Genomic DNA, 15,433 nt, shown 5'->3' with positions numbered 1-15,433 from the left:
CAAGTAGAATAGCATCAGCATTTTTAATTAAACTTGGCTTTTCTGCACAAGGAGACCAAAATTTCTAACAAACACGTTAATTCCACACCACAAACTGACGTGTAATCTTGGCTCTGTATGCCTCGCAAAAAGCAGGTTTACGCCACCTTTGCCACTGATCGCCCATCGTCTGACACGTATAATGACACAAAGGCCTCGTACAAATGGTAAATGTGTGAAGTTACCCAGAAGAAGGCTGAACCATGGTTCTATCGCATAGACACTTGAGTCCCTGAGTTGCGCTTCAGGTATAAGTTGTCCACGCTTCACTCTCACGCACTGGGGTGAGATCTACCATTTGATCTTGAAAATCTCCCTTAATGTTCAGGGAAGGGAAACCTGGCAGGTTATCCCTTTAAAGGGCTTGTGCCCTGTCCTCTGAAAGAGCTCTTGCCCAGATGTCAGACACTAGTCGCAACAGTCACAGCCCACCACCTGTCTCCGAGTTCCAATGCGTCTTGATCGCCACGCCGATGAACAAGTATGCCTTGCACCACGATGCGCTATAAGCTTCGCGCTGGGACCTCGTGGCGCAACGGTACTGCGTCTGACTCCAGATCAGAAGGTTGCGTGTTCAAATCACGTCGGGGTCATTCAATGTGCTCTTTTTCACACAGACCCATGATTTTCTGCGCAGTCTAATAAGGATGCTGTTATATGGACTCCAATCTCTATGATGACCACCCATGTCTTTGTCAACTTCATGCTAAAAGGTAACAAAGCTTAGGTAGCAACAATCTCACCTGGTAACCATTAGTAACTTGACAATCTGCTGAATGTTTACCCTTAGTTTGCCCATTTTGCTTGCTGAACAAAACATGCTGGAAAGAGGCACCTTAGATGGTTTCACTGGACCTCTCAGAAGATATGGAGGGTACTACAACACCCAAACAGGGACTTGAACCCTGGACCCTCAGATTAAAAGTCTGACGCTCTACCGACTGAGCTATCTGGGCTCGAGGAGCGAGAGCGCACTTTACCCTGGAGCTTGTAGGTCAGGCCTGTGGACGCTCTAGTTCAACGGTTCTCACAGACATAAATGGTGCTCAGCCCTTGGCTTGGAAAGGGCCCATCCCATCTGGTTCTCATGGCTTTCTACAAACTATTAACACAGCTCAGCACCACTATTCAAGGATACAAACCAACAGGGTTCAACCACGGGTCTGTCCTTCATACTTCTTTACCCACTGACTGCCTGCAGTCTGAGACATACAAAGAGACAAGGTTCTTGTGAAACCTGTAAAATGGTGACGTTAACCAAGAGAATGTTGAACTTTGGTCCTATCTGTTATGTTGGCCAGTTTCTAAGTTGAGATCAACTTAACCCCAGTGCTTTCTGTTTAACGACCTTGTTCGTATTTTTGTTTACATCTAGCACACTTTTGACCAGCATGTCGCTTGGAAATCGTTACCAGCATAACTCTTATTCGTAAGGCGCACTCTGGAGGCTTGTCTTGGTTCAAGGAATGCCTTCGTGTCATGGTATGAGAACAAGTAGAATAGCATCAGCATTTTTAATTAAACTTGGCTTTTCTGCACAAGGAGACCAAAATTTCTAACAAACACGTTAATTCCACACCACAAACTGACGTGTAATCTTGGCTCTGTATGCCTCGCAAAAAGCAGGTTTACGCCACCTTTGCCACTGATTGCCCATCGTCTGACACGTATAATGACACAAAGGCCTCGTACAAATGGTAAATGTGTGAAGTTACCCAGAAGAAGGCTGAACCATGGTTCTATCGCATAGACACTTGAGTCCCTGAGTTGCGCTTCAGGTATAAGTTGTCCACGCTTCACTCTCACGCACTGGGGTGAGATCTACCATTTGATCTTGAAAATCTCCCTTAATGTCCAGGGAAGGGAAACCTGGCAGGTTATGCCTTTAAAGGGCTCGTGCCTTGTCCTCTGAAAGAGCTCTTGCCCAGATGTCAGACACTAGTCGCAACAGTCACAGCCCACCACCTGTCACTTTACCCTCGAGCTTGTAGGTCAGGCCTGTGGATGCTCTAGTTCAACGGTTCTCACAGACATAAATGGTGCTCAGCCCTTGGCTTGGAAAGGGCCCATCCCATCTGGTTCTCATGGCTTTCTACAAACTATTAACACAGCTCAGCACCACTATTCAAGGATACAAACCAACAGGGTTCAACCACGGCTCTGTCCTTCATACTTCTTTACCCACTGACTGCCTGCAGTCTGAGACATACAAAGAGACAAGGTTCTTGTGAAACCTGTAAAATGGTGACGTTAACCAAGAGAATGTTGAACTTTGGTCCTATCTATTATGTTGGCCAGTTTCTAAGTTGAGATCAACTTAACCCCAGTGCTTTCTGTTTAACGACCTTGTTCGTATTTTTGTTTACAACTAGCACACTTTTGACCAGCATGTCGCTTGGAAATCGTTACCAGCATAACTCTTATTCGTAAGGCGCACTCTGAAGGCTTGTCTTGGTTCAAGGAATGCCTTCGTGTCATGGTATGAGAACAAGTAGAATAGCATCAGCATTTTTAATTAAACTTGGCTTTTCTGCACAAGGAGACCAAAATTTCTAACAAACACGTTAATTCCACACCACAAACTGACGTGTAATCTTGGCTCTGTATGCCTCGCAAAAAGCAGGTTTACGCCACCTTTGCCACTGATTGCCCATCGTCTGACACGTATAATGACACAAAGGCCTCGTACAAATGGTAAATGTGTGAAGTTACCCAGAAGAAGGCTGAACCATGGTTCTATCGCATAGACACTTGAGTCCCTGAGTTGCGCTTCAGGTATAAGTTGTCCACGCTTCACTCTCACGCACTGGGGTGAGATCTACCATTTGATCTTGAAAATCTCCCTTAATGTTCAGGGAAGGGAAACCTGGCAGGTTATCCCTTTAAAGGGCTTGTGCCCTGTCCTCTGAAAGAGCTCTTGCCCAGATGTCAGACACTAGTCGCAACAGTCACAGCCCACCACCTGTCTCCGAGTTCCAATGCGTCTTGATCGCCACGCCGATGAACAAGTATGCCTTGCACCACGATGCGCTATAAGCTTCGCGCTGGGACCTCGTGGCGCAACGGTACTGCGTCTGACTCCAGATCAGAAGGTTGCGTGTTCAAATCACGTCGGGGTCATTCAATGTGCTCTTTTTCACACAGACCCATGATTTTCTGCGCAGTCTAATAAGGATGCTGTTATATGGACTCCAATCTCTATGATGACCACCCATGTCTTTGTCAACTTCATGCTAAAAGGTAACAAAGCTTAGGTAGCAACACTCTCACCTAGTAACCATTAGTAACTTGACAACCTGCTGAATGTTTACCCTTAGTTTGCCCATTTTGCTTGCTGAACAAAACATGCTGGAAAGAGGCACCTTAGATGGTTTCACTGGACCTCTCAGAGGATCTGGAGGGTACTACAACACCCAAACAGGGACTTGAACCCTGGACCCTCAGATTAAAAGTCTGACGCTCTAGACATAAATGGTGCTCAGCCCTTGGCTTGGAAAGGGCCCATCCCATCTGGTTCTCATGGCTTTCTACAAACTATTAACACAGCTCAGCACCACTATTCAAGGATACAAACCAACAGGGTTCAACCACGGGTCTGTCCTTCATACTTCTTTACCCACTGACTGCCTGCAGTCTGAGACATACAAAGAGACAAGGTTCTTGTGAAACCTGTAAAATGGTGACGTTAACCAAGAGAATGTTGAACTTTGGTCCTATCTGTTATGTTGGCCAGTTTCTAAGTTGAGATCAACTTAACCCCAGTGCTTTCTGTTTAACGACCTTGTTCGTATTTTTGTTTACAACTAGCACACTTTTGACCAGCATGTCGCTTGGAAATCGTTACCAGCATAACTCTTATTCGTAAGGCGCACTCTGAAGGCTTGTCTTGGTTCAAGGAATGCCTTCGTGTCATGGTATGAGAACAAGTAGAATAGCATCAGCATTTTTAATTAAACTTGGCTTTTCTGCACAAGGAGACCAAAATTTCTAACAAACACGTTAATTCCACACCACAAACTGACGTGTAATCTTGGCTCTGTATGCCTCGCAAAAAGCAGGTTTACGCCACCTTTGCCACTGATTGCCCATCGTCTGACACGTATAATGACACAAAGGCCTCGTACAAATGGTAAATGTGTGAAGTTACCCAGAAGAAGGCTGAACCATGGTTCTATCGCATAGACACTTGAGTCCCTGAGTTGCGCTTCAGGTATAAGTTGTCCACGCTTCACTCTCACGCACTGGGGTGAGATCTACCATTTGATCTTGAAAATCTCCCTTAATGTTCAGGGAAGGGAAACCTGGCAGGTTATCCCTTTAAAGGGCTTGTGCCCTGTCCTCTGAAAGAGCTCTTGCCCAGATGTCAGACACTAGTCGCAACAGTCACAGCCCACCACCTGTCTCCGAGTTCCAATGCGTCTTGATCGCCACGCCGATGAACAAGTATGCCTTGCACCACGATGCGCTATAGGCTTCGAGCTGGGACCTCGTGGCGCAACGGAAGTGCGTCTGACTCCAGATCAGAAGGTTCAAATCATGTCGGGGTCATTCAATGTGCTCTTTTTCACACAGACCCATGATTTATTTTCTGTGCAGTCTAATAAGGATGCTGTTATATGGACTCCAATCTCTATGATGACCACCCATGTCTTTGTCAACTTCATGCTAAAAGGTAACAAAGCTTATGTAGCAACACTCTCACCTAGTAACCATTAGTAACTTGACAACCTGCTGAATGTTTACCCTTAGTTTGCCCATTTTGCTTGCTGAACAAAACATGCTGGAAAGAGGCACCTTAGATGGTTTCACTGGACCTCTCAGAGGATCTGGAGGGTACTACAACACCCAAACAGGGACTTGAACCCTGGACCCTCAGATTAAAAGTCTGACGCTCTAGACATAAATGGTGCTCAGCCCTTGGCTTGGAAAGGGCCCATCCCATCTGGTTCTCATGGCTTTCTACAAACTATTAACACAGCTCAGCACCACTATTCAAGGATACAAACCAACAGGGTTCAACCACGGGTCTGTCCTTCATACTTCTTTACCCACTGACTGCCTGCAGTCTGAGACATACAAAGAGACAAGGTTCTTGTGAAACCTGTAAAATGGTGACGTTAACCAAGAGAATGTTGAACTTTGGTCCTATCTGTTATGTTGGCCAGTTTCTAAGTTGAGATCAACTTAACCCCAGTGCTTTCTGTTTAACGACCTTGTTCGTATTTTTGTTTACATCTAGCACACTTTTGACCAGCATGTCGCTTGGAAATCGTTACCAGCATAACTCTTATTCGTAAGGCGCACTCTGGAGGCTTGTCTTGGTTCAAGGAATGCCTTCGTGTCATGGTATGAGAACAAGTAGAATAGCATCAGCATTTTTAATTAAACTTGGCTTTTCTGCACAAGGAGACCAAAATTTCTAACAAACACGTTAATTCCACACCACAAACTGACGTGTAATCTTGGCTCTGTATGCCTCGCAAAAAGCAGGTTTACGCCACCTTTGCCACTGATTGCCCATCGTCTGACACGTATAATGACACAAAGGCCTCGTACAAATGGTAAATGTGTGAAGTTACCCAGAAGAAGGCTGAACCATGGTTCTATCGCATAGACACTTGAGTCCCTGAGTTGCGCTTCAGGTATAAGTTGTCCACGCTTCACTCTCACGCACTGGGGTGAGATCTACCATTTGATCTTGAAAATCTCCCTTAATGTCCAGGGAAGGGAGACCTGGCAGGTTATGCCTTTAAAGGGCTCGTGCCTTGTCCTCTGAAAGAGCTCTTGCCCAGATGTCAGACACTAGTCGCAACAGTCACAGCCCACCACCTGTCACTTTACCCTCGAGCTTGTAGGTCAGGCCTGTGGATGCTCTAGTTCAACGGTTCTCACAGACATAAATGGTGCTCAGCCCTTGGCTTGGAAAGGGCCCATCCCATCTGGTTCTCATGGCTTTCTACAAACTATTAACACAGCTCAGCACCACTATTCAAGGATACAAACCAACAGGGTTCAACCACGGCTCTGTCCTTCATACTTCTTTACCCACTGACTGCCTGCAGTCTGAGACATACAAAGAGACAAGGTTCTTGTGAAACCTGTAAAATGGTGACGTTAACCAAGAGAATGTTGAACTTTGGTCCTATCTATTATGTTGGCCAGTTTCTAAGTTGAGATCAACTTAACCCCAGTGCTTTCTGTTTAACGACCTTGTTCGTATTTTTGTTTACAACTAGCACACTTTTGACCAGCATGTCGCTTGGAAATCGTTACCAGCATAACTCTTATTCGTAAGGCGCACTCTGAAGGCTTGTCTTGGTTCAAGGAATGCCTTCGTGTCATGGTATGAGAACAAGTAGAATAGCATCAGCATTTTTAATTAAACTTGGCTTTTCTGCACAAGGAGACCAAAATTTCTAACAAACACGTTAATTCCACACCACAAACTGACGTGTAATCTTGGCTCTGTATGCCTCGCAAAAAGCAGGTTTACGCCACCTTTGCCACTGATTGCCCATCGTCTGACACGTATAATGACACAAAGGCCTCGTACAAATGGTAAATGTGTGAAGTTACCCAGAAGAAGGCTGAACCATGGTTCTATCGCATAGACACTTGAGTCCCTGAGTTGCGCTTCAGGTATAAGTTGTCCACGCTTCACTCTCACGCACTGGGGTGAGATCTACCATTTGATCTTGAAAATCTCCCTTAATGTTCAGGGAAGGGAAACCTGGCAGGTTATCCCTTTAAAGGGCTTGTGCCCTGTCCTCTGAAAGAGCTCTTGCCCAGATGTCAGACACTAGTCGCAACAGTCACAGCCCACCACCTGTCTCCGAGTTCCAATGCGTCTTGATCGCCACGCCGATGAACAAGTATGCCTTGCACCACGATGCGCTATAAGCTTCGCGCTGGGACCTCGTGGCGCAACGGTACTGCGTCTGACTCCAGATCAGAAGGTTGCGTGTTCAAATCACGTCGGGGTCATTCAATGTGCTCTTTTTCACACAGACCCATGATTTTCTGCGCAGTCTAATAAGGATGCTGTTATATGGACTCCAATCTCTATGATGACCACCCATGTCTTTGTCAACTTCATGCTAAAAGGTAACAAAGCTTAGGTAGCAACACTCTCACCTAGTAACCATTAGTAACTTGACAACCTGCTGAATGTTTACCCTTAGTTTGCCCATTTTGCTTGCTGAACAAAACATGCTGGAAAGAGGCACCTTAGATGGTTTCACTGGACCTCTCAGAGGATCTGGAGGGTACTACAACACCCAAACAGGGACTTGAACCCTGGACCCTCAGATTAAAAGTCTGACGCTCTAGACATAAATGGTGCTCAGCCCTTGGCTTGGAAAGGGCCCATCCCATCTGGTTCTCATGGCTTTCTACAAACTATTAACACAGCTCAGCACCACTATTCAAGGATACAAACCAACAGGGTTCAACCACGGCTCTGTCCTTCATACTTCTTTACCCACTGACTGCCTGCAGTCTGAGACATACAAAGAGACAAGGTTCTTGTGAAACCTGTAAAATGGTGACGTTAACCAAGAGAATGTTGAACTTTGGTCCAATCTGTTATGTTGGCCAGTTTCTAAGTTGAGATCAACTTAACCCCAGTGCTTTCTGTTTAACGACCTTGTTCGTATTTTTGTTTACAACTAGCACACTTTTGACCAGCATGTCGCTTGGAAATCGTTACCAGCATAACTCTTATTCGTAAGGCGCACTCTGAAGGCTTGTCTTGGTTCAAGGAATGCCTTCGTGTCATGGTATGAGAACAAGTAGAATAGCATCAGCATTTTTAATTAAACTTGGCTTTTCTGCACAAGGAGACCAAAATTTCTAACAAACACGTTAATTCCACACCACAAACTGACGTGTAATCTTGGCTCTGTATGCCTCGCAAAAAGCAGGTTTACGCCACCTTTGCCCATCGTCTGACACGTATAATGACACAAAGGCCTCGTACAAATGGTAAATGTGTGAAGTTACCCAGAAGAAGGCTGAACCATGGTTCTATCGCATAGACACTTGAGTCCCTGAGTTGCGCTTCAGGTATAAGTTGTCCACGCTTCACTCTCACGCACTGGGGTGAGATCTACCATTTGATCTTGAAAATCTCCCTTAATGTCCAGGGAAGGGAAACCAGGCAGGTTATCCCTTTAAAGGGCTCGTGCCTTGTCCTCTGAAAGAGCTCTTGCCCAGATGTCAGACACTAGTCGCAACAGTCACAGCCCACCACCTGTCTCCGAGTTCCAATGCGTCTTGATCGCCACGCCGATGAACAAGTATGCCTTGCACCATGATGCGCTATAGGCTTCGAGCTGGGACCTCGTGGCGCAACGGAAGTGCGTCTGACTCCAGATCAGAAGGTTCAAATCATGTCGGGGTCATTCAATGTGCTCTTTTTCACACAGACCCATGATTTTCTGCGCAGTCTAATAAGGATGCTGTTATATGGACTCCAATCTCTATGATGACCACCCATGTCTTTGTCAACTTCATGCTAAAAGGTAACAAAGCTTAGGTAGCAACAATCTCACCTGGTAACCATTAGTAACTTGACAATCTGCTGAATGTTTACCCTTAGTTTGCCCATTTTGCTTGCTGAACAAAACATGCTGGAAAGAGGCACCTTAGATGGTTTCACTGGACCTCTCAGAAGATATGGAGGGTACTACAACACCCAAACAGGGACTTGAACCCTGGACCCTCAGATTAAAAGTCTGACGCTCTACCGACTGAGCTATCTGGGCTCGAGGAGCGAGAGCGCACTTTACCCTGGAGCTTGTAGGTCAGGCCTGTGGACGCTCTAGTTCAACGGTTCTCACAGACATAAATGGTGCTCAGCCCTTGGCTTGGAAAGGGCCCATCCCATCTGGTTCTCATGGCTTTCTACAAACTATTAACACAGCTCAGCACCACTATTCAAGGATACAAACCAACAGGGTTCAACCACAGCTCTGTCCTTCATACTTCTTTACCCACTGACTGCCTGCAGTCTGAGACATACAAAGAGACAAGGTTCTTGTGAAACCTGTAAAATGGTGACGTTAACCAAGAGAATGTTGAACTTTGGTCCTATCTGTTATGTTGGCCAGTTTCTAAGTTGAGATCAACTTAACCCCAGTGCTTTCTGTTTAACGACCTTGTTCGTATTTTTGTTTACAACTAGCACACTTTTGACCAGCATGTCGCTTGGAAATCGTTACCAGCATAACTCTTATTCGTAAGGCGCACTCTGAAGGCTTGTCTTGGTTCAAGGAATGCCTTCGTGTCATGGTATGAGAACAAGTAGAATAGCATCAGCATTTTTAATTAAACTTGGCTTTTCTGCACAAGGAGACCAAAATTTCTAACAAACACATTAATTCCACACCACAAACTGACGTGTAATCTTGGCTCTGTATGCCTCGCAAAAAGCAGGTTTACGCCACCTTTGCCACTGATTGCCCATCGTCTGACACGTATAATGACACAAAGGCCTCGTACAAATGGTAAATGTGTGAAGTTACCCAGAAGAAGGCTGAACCATGGTTCTATCGCATAGGCAGTTGAGTCCCTGAGTTGCGCTTCAGGTATAAGTTGTCCGCGCTTCACTCTCACGCACTGGGGTGAGATCTACCATTTGATCTTGAAAATCTCCCTTAATGTCCAGGGAAGGGAAACCAGGCAGGTTATGCCTTTAAAGGGCTCGTGCCTTGTCCTCTGAAAGAGCTCTTGCCCAGATGTCAGACACTAGTCGCAACAGTCACAGCCCACCACCTGTCACTTTACCCTCGAGCTTGTAGGTCAGGCCTGTGGATGCTCTAGTTCAACGGTTCTCACAGACATAAATGGTGCTCAGCCCTTGGCTTGGAAAGGGCCCATCCCATCTGGTTCTCATGGCTTTCTACAAACTGTTAACACAGCTCAGCACCACTATTCAAGGATACAAACCAACAGGGTTCAACCACGGCTCTTTCCTTCATACTTCTTTACCCACTGACTGCCTGCAGTCTGAGACATACAAAGAGACAAGGTTCTTGTGAAACCTGTAAAATGGTGACGTTAACCAAGAGAATGTTGAACTTTGGTCCTATCTGTTATGTTGGCCAGTTTCTAAGTTGAGATCAACTTAACCCCAGTGCTTTCTGTTTAACGACCTTGTTCGTATTTTTGTTTACAACTAGCACACTTTTGACCAGCATGTCGCTTGGAAATCGTTACCAGCATAACTCTTATTCGTAAGGCTCACTCTGGAGGCTTGTCTTGGTTCAAGGAATGCCTTCGTGTCATGGTATGAGAACAAGTAGAATAGCATCAGCATTTTTAATTAAACTTGGCTTTTCTGCACAAGGAGACCAAAATTTCTAACAAACACGTTAATTCCACACCACAAACTGACGTGTAATCTTGGCTCTGTATGCCTCGCAAAAAGCAGGTTTACGCCACCTTTGCCACTGATTGCCCATCGTCTGACACGTATAATGACACAAAGGCCTCGTACAAATGGTAAATGTGTGAAGTTACCCAGAAGAAGGCTGAACCATGGTTCTATCGCATAGGCAGTTGAGTCCCTGAGTTGCGCTTCAGGTATAAGTTGTCCGCGCTTCACTCTCACGCACTGGGGTGAGATCTACCATTTGATCTTGAAAATCTCCCTTAATGTCCAGGGAAGGGAAACCAGGCAGGTTATCCCTTTAAAGGGCTCGTGCCTTGTCCTCTGAAAGAGCTCTTGCCCAGATGTCAGACACTAGTCGCAACAGTCACAGCCCACCACCTGTCTCCGAGTTCCAATGCGTCTTGATCGCCACGCCGATGAACAAGTATGCCTTGCACCATGATGCGCTATAGGCTTCGAGCTGGGACCTCGTGGCGCAACGGAAGTGCGTCTGACTCCAGATCAGAAGGTTCAAATCATGTCGGGGTCATTCAATGTGCTCTTTTTCACACAGACCCATGATTTTCTGCGCAGTCTAATAAGGATGCTGTTATATGGACTCCAATCTCTATGATGACCACCCATGTCTTTGTCAACTTCATGCTAAAAGGTAACAAAGCTTAGGTAGCAACAATCTCACCTGGTAACCATTAGTAACTTGACAATCTGCTGAATGTTTACCCTTAGTTTGCCCATTTTGCTTGCTGAACAAAACATGCTGGAAAGAGGCACCTTAGATGGTTTCACTGGACCTCTCAGAAGATATGGAGGGTACTACAACACCCAAACAGGGACTTGAACCCTGGACCCTCAGATTAAAAGTCTGACGCTCTACCGACTGAGCTATCTGGGCTCGAGGAGCGAGAGCGCACTTTACCCTGGAGCTTGTAGGTCAGGCCTGTGGACGCTCTAGTTCAACGGTTCTCACAGACATAAATGGTGCTCAGCCCTTGGCTTGGAAAGGGCCCATCCCATCTGGTTCTCATGGCTTTCTACAAACTATTAACACAGCTCAGCACCACTATTCAAGGATACAAACCAACAGGGTTCAACCACAGCTCTGTCCTTCATACTTCTTTACCCACTGACTGCCTGCAGTCTGAGACATACAAAGAGACAAGGTTCTTGTGAAACCTGTAAAATGGTGACGTTAACCAAGAGAATGTTGAACTTTGGTCCTATCTGTTATGTTGGCCAGTTTCTAAGTTGAGATCAACTTAACCCCAGTGCTTTCTGTTTAACGACCTTGTTCGTATTTTTGTTTACAACTAGCACACTTTTGACCAGCATGTCGCTTGGAAATCGTTACCAGCATAACTCTTATTCGTAAGGCGCACTCTGAAGGCTTGTCTTGGTTCAAGGAATGCCTTCGTGTCATGGTATGAGAACAAGTAGAATAGCATCAGCATTTTTAATTAAACTTGGCTTTTCTGCACAAGGAGACCAAAATTTCTAACAAACACGTTAATTCCACACCACAAACTGACGTGTAATCTTGGCTCTGTATGCCTCGCAAAAAGCAGGTTTACGCCACCTTTGCCACTGATTGCCCATCGTCTGACACGTATAATGACACAAAGGCCTCGTACAAATGGTAAATGTGTGAAGTTACCCAGAAGAAGGCTGAACCATGGTTCTATCGCATAGGCAGTTGAGTCCCTGAGTTGCGCTTCAGGTATAAGTTGTCCGCGCTTCACTCTCACGCACTGGGGTGAGATCTACCATTTGATCTTGAAAATCTCCCTTAATGTCCAGGGAAGGGAAACCAGGCAGGTTATGCCTTTAAAGGGCTCGTGCCTTGTCCTCTGAAAGAGCTCTTGCCCAGATGTCAGACACTAGTCGCAACAGTCACAGCCCACCACCTGTCACTTTACCCTCGAGCTTGTAGGTCAGGCCTGTGGATGCTCTAGTTCAACGGTTCTCACAGACATAAATGGTGCTCAGCCCTTGGCTTGGAAAGGGCCCATCCCATCTGGTTCTCATGGCTTTCTACAAACTGTTAACACAGCTCAGCACCACTATTCAAGGATACAAACCAACAGGGTTCAACCACGGCTCTTTCCTTCATACTTCTTTACCCACTGACTGCCTGCAGTCTGAGACATACAAAGAGACAAGGTTCTTGTGAAACCTGTAAAATGGTGACGTTAACCAAGAGAATGTTGAACTTTGGTCCTATCTGTTATGTTGGCCAGTTTCTAAGTTGAGATCAACTTAACCCCAGTGCTTTCTGTTTAACGACCTTGTTCGTATTTTTGTTTACAACTAGCACACTTTTGACCAGCATGTCGCTTGGAAATCGTTACCAGCATAACTCTTATTCGTAAGGCGCACTCTGAAGGCTTGTCTTGGTTCAAGGAATGCCTTCGTGTCATGGTATGAGAACAAGTAGAATAGCATCAGCATTTTTAATTAAACTTGGCTTTTCTGCACAAGGAGACCAAAATTTCTAACAAACACGTTAATTCCACACCACAAACTGACGTGTAATCTTGGCTCTGTATGCCTCGCAAAAAGCAGGTTTACGCCACCTTTGCCACTGATTGCCCATCGTCTGACACGTATAATGACACAAAGGCCTCGTACAAATGGTAAATGTGTGAAGTTACCCAGAAGAAGGCTGAACCATGGTTCTATCGCATAGACACTTGAGTCCCTGAGTTGCGCTTCATGTATAAGTTGTCCGCGCTTCACTCTCACGCACTGGGGTGAGATCTACCATTTGATCTTGAAAATCTCCCTTAATGTCCAGGGAAGGGAAACCAGGCAGGTTATCCCTTTAAAGGGCTCGTGCCTTGTCCTCTGAAAGAGCTCTTGCCCAGATGTCAGACACTAGTCGCAACAGTCACAGCCCACCACCTGTCTCCGAGTTCCAATGCGTCTTGATCGCCACGCCGATGAACAAGTATGCCTTGCACCATGATGCGCTATAGGCTTCGAGCTGGGACCTCGTGGCGCAACGGAAGTGCGTCTGACTCCAGATCAGAAGGTTCAAATCATGTCGGGGTCATTCAATGTGCTCTTTTTCACACAGACCCATGATTTTCTGCGCAGTCTAATAAGGATGCTGTTATATGGACTCCAATCTCTATGATGACCACCCATGTCTTTGTCAACTTCATGCTAAAAGGTAACAAAGCTTAGGTAGCAACAATCTCACCTGGTAACCATTAGTAACTTGACAATCTGCTGAATGTTTACCCTTAGTTTGCCCATTTTGCTTGCTGAACAAAACATGCTGGAAAGAGGCACCTTAGATGGTTTCACTGGACCTCTCAGAAGATATGGAGGGTACTACAACACCCAAACAGGGACTTGAACCCTGGACCCTCAGATTAAAAGTCTGACGCTCTACCGACTGAGCTATCTGGGCTCGAGGAGCGAGAGCGCACTTTACCCTGGAGCTTGTAGGTCAGGCCTGTGGACGCTCTAGTTCAACGGTTCTCACAGACATAAATGGTGCTCAGCCCTTGGCTTGGAAAGGGCCCATCCCATCTGGTTCTCATGGCTTTCTACAAACTATTAACACAGCTCAGCACCACTATTCAAGGATACAAACCAACAGGGTTCAACCACAGCTCTGTCCTTCATACTTCTTTACCCACTGACTGCCTGCAGTCTGAGACATACAAAGAGACAAGGTTCTTGTGAAACCTGTAAAATGGTGACGTTAACCAAGAGAATGTTGAACTTTGGTCCTATCTGTTATGTTGGCCAGTTTCTAAGTTGAGATCAACTTAACCCCAGTGCTTTCTGTTTAACGACCTTGTTCGTATTTTTGTTTACAACTAGCACACTTTTGACCAGCATGTCGCTTGGAAATCGTTACCAGCATAACTCTTATTCGTAAGGCGCACTCTGAAGGCTTGTCTTGGTTCAAGGAATGCCTTCGTGTCATGGTATGAGAACAAGTAGAATAGCATCAGCATTTTTAATTAAACTTGGCTTTTCTGCACAAGGAGACCAAAATTTCTAACAAACACATTAATTCCACACCACAAACTGACGTGTAATCTTGGCTCTGTATGCCTCGCAAAAAGCAGGTTTACGCCACCTTTGCCACTGATTGCCCATCGTCTGACACGTATAATGACACAAAGGCCTCGTACAAATGGTAAATGTGTGAAGTTACCCAGAAGAAGGCTGAACCATGGTTCTATCGCATAGGCAGTTGAGTCCCTGAGTTGCGCTTCAGGTATAAGTTGTCCGCGCTTCACTCTCACGCACTGGGGTGAGATCTACCATTTGATCTTGAAAATCTCCCTTAATGTCCAGGGAAGGGAAACCAGGCAGGTTATGCCTTTAAAGGGCTCGTGCCTTGTCCTCTGAAAGAGCTCTTGCCCAGATGTCAGACACTAGTCGCAACAGTCACAGCCCACCACCTGTCACTTTACCCTCGAGCTTGTAGGTCAGGCCTGTGGATGCTCTAGTTCAACGGTTCTCACAGACATTAATGGTGCTCAGCCCTTGGCTTGGAAAGGGCCCATCCCATCTGGTTCTCATGGCTTTCTACAAACTGTTAACACAGCTCAGCACCACTATTCAAGGATACAAACCAACAGGGTTCAACCACGGCTCTGTCCTTCATACTTCTTTACCCACTGACTGCCTGCAGTCTGAGACATACAAAGAGACAAGGTTCTTGTGAAACCTGTAAAATGGTGACGTTAACCAAGAGAATGTTGAACTTTGGTCCTATCTGTTATGTTGGCCAGTTTCTAAGTTGAGATCAACTTAACCCCAGTGCTTTCTGTTTAACGACCTTGTTCGTATTTTTGTTTACAACTAGCACACTTTTGACCAGCATGTCGCTTGGAAATCGTTACCAGCATAACTCTTATTCGTAAGGCGCACTCTGAAGGCTTGTCTTGGTTCAAGGAATGCCTTCGTGTCATGGTATGAGAACAAGTAGAATAGCATCAGCATTTTTAATTAAACTTGGCTTTTCTGCACAAGGAGACC

The 15,433-nt window shown here is 45.7% G+C and overlaps 1 long non-coding RNA gene and 7 other non-coding genes across 10 annotated transcripts in view; 4 read left to right on the top strand and 4 right to left on the bottom strand.

The window, feature by feature from the left end:
• Positions 1 to 15,433, top strand: part of LOC128629679 (uncharacterized) — a 132,941-nt gene that overhangs the window by 9,498 nt on the left and 108,010 nt on the right. The gene's annotated exons all lie outside the window — the stretch shown is intronic.
• Positions 561 to 632, top strand: trnaw-cca (transfer RNA tryptophan (anticodon CCA)). Its single transcript has one exon. It is a non-coding gene; the product is annotated as a tRNA-Trp (tRNA).
• On the bottom strand, positions 923 to 995 carry trnak-uuu (transfer RNA lysine (anticodon UUU)). Its single transcript has one exon. It is a non-coding gene; the product is annotated as a tRNA-Lys (tRNA).
• trnaw-cca (transfer RNA tryptophan (anticodon CCA)) lies at positions 3,088 to 3,159 on the top strand. Its single transcript has one exon. It is a non-coding gene; the product is annotated as a tRNA-Trp (tRNA).
• Positions 6,952 to 7,023, top strand: trnaw-cca (transfer RNA tryptophan (anticodon CCA)). Its single transcript has one exon. It is a non-coding gene; the product is annotated as a tRNA-Trp (tRNA).
• Positions 8,732 to 8,804, bottom strand: trnak-uuu (transfer RNA lysine (anticodon UUU)). The gene has a single exon. It is a non-coding gene; the product is annotated as a tRNA-Lys (tRNA).
• trnak-uuu (transfer RNA lysine (anticodon UUU)) lies at positions 11,252 to 11,324 on the bottom strand. The gene has a single exon. It is a non-coding gene; the product is annotated as a tRNA-Lys (tRNA).
• Positions 13,772 to 13,844, bottom strand: trnak-uuu (transfer RNA lysine (anticodon UUU)). Its single transcript has one exon. It is a non-coding gene; the product is annotated as a tRNA-Lys (tRNA).

Source organism: Ictalurus punctatus, unplaced genomic scaffold (genome assembly GCF_001660625.3).
Source record: "Ictalurus punctatus breed USDA103 unplaced genomic scaffold, Coco_2.0 Super-Scaffold_100, whole genome shotgun sequence".
NCBI lineage: Eukaryota > Metazoa > Chordata > Actinopteri > Siluriformes > Ictaluridae > Ictalurus > Ictalurus punctatus.
The sequence above is the reverse complement of the archived record's forward strand: the minus strand, read 5'-3'. Positions and strand labels throughout refer to the sequence as shown.